This window comes from Wyeomyia smithii, chromosome 1 (genome assembly GCF_029784165.1).
Source record: "Wyeomyia smithii strain HCP4-BCI-WySm-NY-G18 chromosome 1, ASM2978416v1, whole genome shotgun sequence".
In the NCBI taxonomy this organism is placed as follows: Eukaryota; Metazoa; Arthropoda; class Insecta; order Diptera; family Culicidae; genus Wyeomyia; species Wyeomyia smithii.
Window position 1 is genome coordinate 55004352 of NC_073694.1, and position 8366 is coordinate 55012717.

Here is an 8366-nt window from a genome sequence, read left to right on the forward strand (position 1 = left end):
CGGTAAATCACCCTGCGTAGCTCGTTTTGGACATAATCTATAACATGGTGTACACTGGTGTATAATCTTCCGAATCGTAGCCTTTGCCCGTAACGGCCAAAATTGCTGTCGAATTACTGCAAGTAATGAACGTTGTCCAATGTGTAAATTACTTCTATGCAGGTAACGAATTAAAGCCAGCGTGACAGGATGTTTCTGTGGAAGCAACATTTGATGCTTGCTATCGTATCTAATAGCAGCATTTTTAATGCGTCCACCTACACGGAGAATCTTATCATTTTCGTCGAAAAAAGGATTTAGGCATTTCAGTGGATGTTCAAAATATTTCTCTTCCTTCAAAGCCCTTATTTCAGTAGCGAAGCATTCATTTTGAACTAGTCGTACAATAAGTAACATCGCTCGGTTCATTTTGTCAGCTGTAAGTAACCCCTTTGTAAGGACTTCTCTTCCGCTCCTGATATAATCGGTATAACGAACAACGTAGGCCATGCTGCGCTGCATAATCGAAAATCTGCTGATTGTGTCAAACATTTTCATTCTCTTTGGCTGTCTCGAACATACAAGAACTGTTTTTCGAAGCTCTGGTAAAGCTACATCGGAAACTAAGGGAGGCGACGATAGCTCACAATCAGCCTGATTCAAGATCGATGGACCACATCTCAAGATTCGGTAACAATGGCGGTTGAACACCGCGCGAAATTAAGTCTGCGGGATTCGATTTGAAAGGAATGCAACGCCAAATGTACTCATCAGTCAGAGATTGAATCAACTTCACGCGGCTAGCAACAAAAACCTGTAATGCTCCCGGAGATTTCTGTATCCAGCACAGGACGATTTGTGAATCGCTCCAGAGAATAATGGAGGAAAACTTCACTTCCAGCGCTTCAACTATTTTTGCAACTAAGCGGGACAACATTAATGCTGCCTGCAACTCCGCTGCCGGTGTTGTAAATTCTTTTCCACTCTTCTGTTTTTTCGTTAAGATACGTGACTTACTACAAATTAGTTTCATTTTAGCTTGGCCGTCATTCATAATTGAACGTGCGTAGAGGCAAGCACCGTATGCCAGATCAGACGCGTCTGCGAAACCGTGCAGCTCTAAATTCAAAGGTTTTCCACTCAGTACACAACGTGGTATCTTGATGCCTTCAACATGTTCCAGTTGATCACGAAACTCTAACCAGAAGCTCGCGAGTGCGTGTGGAAGCACTTCATCCCATTTTAAGGGAAGCATCCAAACTTCCCGCATCACTAGTTTCGCCGTCGTCAAAACTGGACCTAAAAAGCCGAGTGGATCAAAAATCCTCGAAATTTCGCTAAGCAAAATTCTTTTAGTTAACTGCGATGGCTGCGACACCTGCATCTTGGGCAAAGAAATCGTAAAGTTGTCGGTCGTTGGCTCCCAAGCGATTCCCAACGTCTTCATTAACATATTGATTTCTGGATCGTCGATTTTATTAATTCTTTCTCGTTTGTCCTCAGGTACCACTTGCAGTACAGCAGAAGAATTCGAGCACACCTTATGAACATCGAATCCACCACTATGCAGCATATCCCTAACCTGCTGCAATAGTTCGATTGCTTCTTCTTCCGAATCAGCCCCTGAAAGCATATCGTCGATGTAGAAAAAATTTTTTACTGCCTTTGCCGCCAGCGGATATAGTTGTTCCTCGTCATCAGCAAGCTGTCGTAATGCCATTGTTGCCAGAAACGGCGATGAAGCTAGTCCGTATGTGACCGTTCGCAGATTATAAATCGTCAATTGCTGGTCTCTAGATTCCCTCCAGAAAATTCTTTGGAAACAAGTATCATTAGGATGGACCTCTACCTGTCGATACATTTTTGGTATATCAGCACTCAACGCATATCGAAACGAACGAAATTTCAGGAGGATAGATATTAAATCATTCTGTATGGTAGGACCAACAATTTGCGCTTGATTAATTGAAACACCACTCGATGATTCAGCTGAGCCGTCAAAAACTACCCGCAACTTTGTGGTAGTACTCGTTGGCTTTAGCACACAGTGGTGTGGGAGGTAAAATGCATCCGAAGGCATTTCGTCAACCGAAGGTGTAACTTCTGCCATATGATTCATCTGTTCGTACTCTCTCATAAAGGCAATGTACTGCGTCTTGAGAGATAAATCTCTGTCCACTCGTCGTTCCACAGCCAAAAACCTTCTCTTGGCCATCTCTCGAGAATCGCCTAACTGTTCTTTAGCCGAGTTGAAAGGCAGTCGAACAACGAATCTGCCATTATCATCACGTCGATGTGTATCCAAAAAATGTGCAACACAAGCATCTTCCGAGGAATATTCATTTACCGGCCTCTCATCGTAAGAGTCGAAATGCCAAAATTTTTCAAGCAACTTACCCACATCGTTTTCTGTTAAAGTTCCACATAAAGCTTGCCCAACACCAACGTGATTGGTTGGAATAACGCCGCTAACAATCCAACTTGCGAAGGGATGCATATTTATCGCTAAGGTTTGCGCCTTTGAATAATTCACACCTCCACAACTCATGATCTTCTCTACAATGCGAACACTTTCCAGTGGCAGCCACAAGACTATGTGTCTTAGGCTCAGCCTTCCCTATGGGACGAATTTGTTTCACAATTTCGGTTGGTTTACTGCATCGGCTAATCTTCTCATAAACACGGCACCGCTCTTTTAAGAAATCCATTGTAGAAATGTACTTCGCCAAATCTCCCTTAGTCTAAGTTCCCAAGCCTTTCGCGTCTCGATGTCGAGTTTTTTCGATAAAATGTTTAGCAGCATTACCTCACCAAGACCCTGAACAGGAAGCTCTAAGTTTTTCAGGGCGTCAACATGTTAACAACACGTATCAATAATTTTGCGCAATGCGTTCGCATTTTCTTTGATCATTGCTGGCATGTTAAAAATCGCGTCGACAAGCATGACTATGACCTGTTTATCCTCATATCTCTCTTTCAGCGTTTCCCAGGCAGCATTATAATCGTTATTGTTTATGATGTCCTGGTCGATAATGCCAGCTGCAGCTCCCACCAATGCGTTCCGGTAATGGTACAGCTTGATGGCTGGTGTTTCGGTGTGATAGCGATCCATTACGTTCTCAAACATATTTTTGAAAGCAAACCAGTTTTCGTATTTACCGTCGAAAGTTGGTAACGGAGCCTTCAATGGTGGAATATACGGCTGAACATTAGCTGGTAACATAGCGGCTCTGTCGATTTCACTCTTCACCGCCGCTACTTCAATTTTTTCTGTTAACTGCACAACAACATCGCAATAAAGTTTTTCAAATTCAATGAATTTCCTTTCTTCTGAAGCTCGGCTATCTGCAGTAACATTAAGACTATATATCTGATCCTGTAATGCGTTATATTCGATACATGCACTTTCCACCATTTTCAAATGCAATTGCAGTAAATGCCTGTTTTTCGGTTCTTCCGTTTCTGCGAGCGCTACTAATACACGCTGGACTTTCCTTTCTACTGTTTCTTTTTTAATAACAAGCACTTTTAAGCCGTCTTCCATTTTTCTTCGATTGTCCTTTTCTTTTTGTTGGTTTAACTGGTCACTAACTGATAATGTTACCAATGCTCCAGCTCCGTTTTCACCGTTGTTTTCAACTTTATCTTTCTTCGGTGTCTTGTTTTTATTTTTCTGGTTTAGTGTTCGTGCAGTCGCCATTTTATTTTCTGTTCTAGAAAGTTCCAACAATGTCGTCGTTTCCGCTTCAGCGAAATCAAAAAGCATCGTGGCTTGACGCCATTTTGTCGAATTTAGTTCACACTTGTTTCTGATCAAATAACACCATTTTACAACGAATTCACACTTTCCACGCTAGGAAAGGTGATCAACATCACTTTTCTCGATTCTGACCCTTATCCGGCTCGAAGGACCAAAATGTTAACGAAAATGTTCAAATGGACTTTATTATCACGAGTAGTATAAAAACACAACCGAGCGCGTTCAATACTCATCTACTTCTGATTTATCCATCCTCTCTCTCTGTCGCATTAATGATCTTACACTCTAAGTTGAATAACTCAAAAAACTCTAAATTAAATTATTGAAAACGCTCCAACAGGTACTATCCATGGCTATTACGTTAAAAGAACGGATAAACCCCTTTTCTAAGGAGTCATGCAACCGTGCCGATGGATTAATGGCAGGGGTGGTTCCACAAATTACCTAAGCCACAAACGGAGCCAGTGGAGTACCAGGGCACCCTACACTGTATCTCTGTCCTTACTGCGTTAAGCCGGGCTCTGACGCAGTGGACCAATATTTCCCTAGCTTTTCGTGGGATTCACATGGAAAATGTAAATAATACAAACAATTTCAACAAAAATTACAACAGGAGACGGTAGAAGTGGTCGAACGAATACTTCTTGATAAGGAGATAGACGCAGGGTTTAACCTTGATAGTGTTTCGCTACAATGCTGCAACTACCGTGCAATCACGTTGCTGAACATCGCCTACAAGGTACTCTCTCAAATTCTGTGCCGTCGACTATCACCGTTTGCAAGGGGGATTTCGTGGGGCAATACCAAGCGGGATTTATGGGTGCCCGCGCCAGCACGGACCAAATATTCGCGGTACGGCAGGTCCTACAGAAGTGCCGTGAGTATAACGTGCCCACACATCACTTGTTCATCGACTTTAAATTGGCATACGACACAATCGTTCGAGACCAGCTATGGCAGATTATGCACGATTACGGCTTTCCGGATAAACTGACACGGTTGGTCAAGTCGACGATGGATCGGGTGATGTGCGTAGTTCGAGTTTCGGGGACACTCTCGAAACCTTTCGAATCTCGGAGAGGGTTACGGCAAGGTGATGGATTATCGTGCTTGCTATTCAACATCGCTTTGGAAGGTGTGATACGTAGGGCTGGTATCGACACGAGTGGCACGATTTTTAGAAGGTCTGTTCAGCTCTTTGGCTTCACCGATGACATTGATATTGTAGCACGAACCCTTGAAAAGATTACGGAGACGTACATCAGACTAAAGGCTGAAGCCGGGCGAATTGGACTGGCCATAAACGCATCGAAGATCAAGTACATGAGAGAAAGAGGTGCCAGGGAAGACAGTGTTAACCTCCCGCCACGAATTCATATTTGGGGTGATGAAATAGAGGTGGTAGACGAGTTCGTGTACCTGGGCTCACTGGTGACTGCTGACAACGACACCAGCAGAGAAATTCGTCGACGCCTTATGGCAGGAAATCGTGCCTATTTTGGACTCCGGAGGACGCTCCGCTCGAATAAAATCCGCCGCCGCACGAAATTAACCATCTACAATCCACTGATCAGACCTGGACTATGCTCGTGGAGGACCAACGCGCCCTTGGGGTTTTCGAACCGAAGGTGTTGCGAACCATCTGTGATGGAGTGCAGATGGAAGATGGATCATGGCGGAGGTGAATGAACCACGAGCTGCTGGGAGAACAACTCATCGTTCAAACGGCGAAAATCGGGAGACTACGGTGGGCTGGGCATGTCGTTAGAATGTCGGACGACAACCCGGTGAAAATGGTTTTTGATAACAACCCGACTGGAACAAGGCGGCGGCGCGCAGCGAGCAAGGTGGCTCGATCAAGTGAAAAACGACCTGCGAGGCCTCCACAGACGACATGGCTGGCGAGCTGCAGCCATGGACCGAGTTGAATGGAGACGACTTCTTCGAACAGCAAGGGACACTTTGGCCTGGAGTTGACTGGTAAGGTAAGGTAAGCGTTTCTCTACAAGGATGCTGATTCGATTCTCCAACGCACAAAAGCGCAGGTACGCGGCATACATGAAGGAAGGCCGTTTAAGGGATGAAGCCAGAATGCTCGATCTTCGATCCTCCGGCCGGCCAGACCTACAAGGTCAAGCTGCTGTTCAGCGGCAATGACCGGATGACGTCCCATCACCAAACACCAGCGCTGAACGTCCAGCGAACAAAAAATCTTGGAACGATTAGTTCAGTCATCACCACCTACTCAACACAATTTCGCAAAGAACAGGAAGGTACAGACGAAACGGCCAGTTTTGTCATAACCATCACCACCTGCTCAATGCAACCCTGCAATGGAAGCTAAGGTTCAGCAGACGGCTAGTAACAGGTTGATGCCTCAACCACTCCCCATTCGCAACCCCGCGAGTGAAAAGATGGTTCCGCAGAAAACTCCAAGGAGTTCACTGTCTCAACCACCTTCAGCGCGCAAAACTATGTCCCAGAAACCACCTTCCAGTGCAGGTCATGTGTCTGTTGCCCACCGCTTACAGCAGGCAAAGCTAGCCGGTGTCGGAGTAAAGGCAACCCAAACCAGTAGTTCTGCTGATGGCAACCATCTGAGGTACTAGATCCTCCAACCTAACCACAGACGGTCCCAACGCGCAGTGAGCAGCATTTTTCCAGCGTCCTCAGCAGAAGATTCTCCAAAAAAAAAAAAACAACTAACCGTTGCTCTGGTCCAGGAACCATGGGTCAACACCACAATGGTTCTTGGCCTCGCAGACTAAAAAGGTGAGTTAATCTACTCTAGCACCTAGCCTAACCCTAGGACTGCAGTTCTATTGAGCAGAGTAATCGAATACACTTCAATTACAGAATTTATTCAACGAGACGTCGTTGCCATAATAGCGGAGATCCCGACTACCAACGGGAAACAAGACATGGTCATCACATCAGCTTACAAAGCAGTCAATAAGCCGTTTATCATCGGATGCGATGCGAATGCTCACCACATAATTTGAAGCAGCTCGGATACCAACAACATAACGAGATCAATATTTGCTATATAGGGAACAGCCCTATTTTTACCAACGCCATGAGAGACGAGGTCCTCGATCTCCCTCTCTGTAGCGCAAACATTGCCGAGAAAGTTAAAAAATGGCATGTCTCTGACGAAGCAAGCTTGTCAGATCGAAAAATTCAGGAACCCGAATAAGACTAACTGGTCCTCGTTCAGAGAACACTTAGTCAATTCCCAGTCCCCCTGCTCAATCAAAATGTGCACACCCGACGGTCTGGATATTGCTGTACGTGATCTTGAATGTAGGATCATTGATGCCTACATGACCAGCTGTCCCCTAAAGGAGAGGTTCGTGTGTTGCGACGTGTCCTGGCAGAATGAAACGCTCAATAATCCCACCGTGAGTGCAGGCGCTCAGTGCAACCCTGCAATGGAAGTTAAGGTTCAGCAGACGACTAGTAACAGTTTGATGCCTCAACTACTCCTCATTGGCAACCCCGCGAGTGAAAAGAAGGTTCCGCAGAAAACTCGAGGGAGTTCACCGCCCCAACCATCTTCAGCTCGCAAACCCCAGAAACCACCTTTCAATGCTCGTCATGTGTCTGTGTTGTGTTGCAACCCTAACCAGTAGTTCTGCTGATGGCATTTATCTGACAGGTACTGGAACCTTCAATCCAACCAAACGGGGATCCAACACGCAATGAGCAGTTTTCGCTGCATCCAGGTGAATTTTCATCACAGGGTTTGAAAGGGCTAAAAGCACATCTAACTGGGATGAAAACAGTGCGTCATTCACCAAATACAACGAAGAACTGCGCAAGGCTAAAAGAAATTGTAGGATCAAGTTCTGCAAAGTTATCCAAACGACGCCCAAAGCCGCTTGACTCCAGAAAACGATGTCCATAGACCACACAAATGGTCTAGGGCAGTTACAAAAAGAGAATGGTAGTCTCGCCGTAACACCTAGGGAATCACGGTAGGTCCTTATGAACACGCATGTATAGCCGAACAACCAACGTCGGAGCAACAGGGTCCAAGGCCAATGCGTACAGCGCCTAATGACTCAATTCTGCTCTCTTGTTCACGGAAGCCATACATATACAAAAATCAGATGGGATCATAATGCCCGAACTTAAAAGATTAACAATCCTTGAATTTCAAATAAAATCTGGTTTAAGCCGAAGTACGCTGAAATTATGAAATTTATTATTATCATTTCATTTTTTTATTATAAACCTTAATATCTTACAAGACCATGATGAATACAAAAGAGCGACCTAAGTAAGTTACCCAATACTCAATACCCGAAAAAAGGACCTTCGTCTCCCTACGTTATCGTCGTACCGACGGGTCGGTGTAGGAATATATACCTCATGTAAATTGTGACAACAGGATATATTCTTGTGTTCTTATTAATCGTTGTCATTTTTATGCGTGTAGTTTATTGAAGGATTTTTCAAAAAAGTGCTGGCGTTCTGTTCTATGGGCTCCAATAACGTTGTCAGTTGTCGCCGGTTAATTTGTTCATAAGTAGTCATGAATTTGGTCTCAGTATACGATAAAAAGTTGGCTGAATCATGAAAAAGGGGCCAAAAAGCAGTTATCTTTGTAAATGTGAACGAATCC

The 8366-nt window shown here is 44.6% G+C and overlaps 1 long non-coding RNA gene across 2 annotated transcripts; it reads left to right on the forward strand.

Moving 5' to 3' along the window:
- The first annotated feature begins 555 nt into the window (after positions 1–555).
- LOC129718545 (uncharacterized) lies at positions 556–1652 on the forward strand. Of its 2 annotated transcripts, none has more exons than XR_008726962.1 (3): positions 556–947; positions 1018–1418; positions 1483–1652. It is a non-coding gene; the product is annotated as an uncharacterized LOC129718545 (long non-coding RNA). The 2 variants fall into 2 exon arrangements; XR_008726963.1 differs by having other exon boundaries at positions 1018–1379.
- The last annotated feature ends 6714 nt before the right edge of the window (positions 1653–8366 follow it).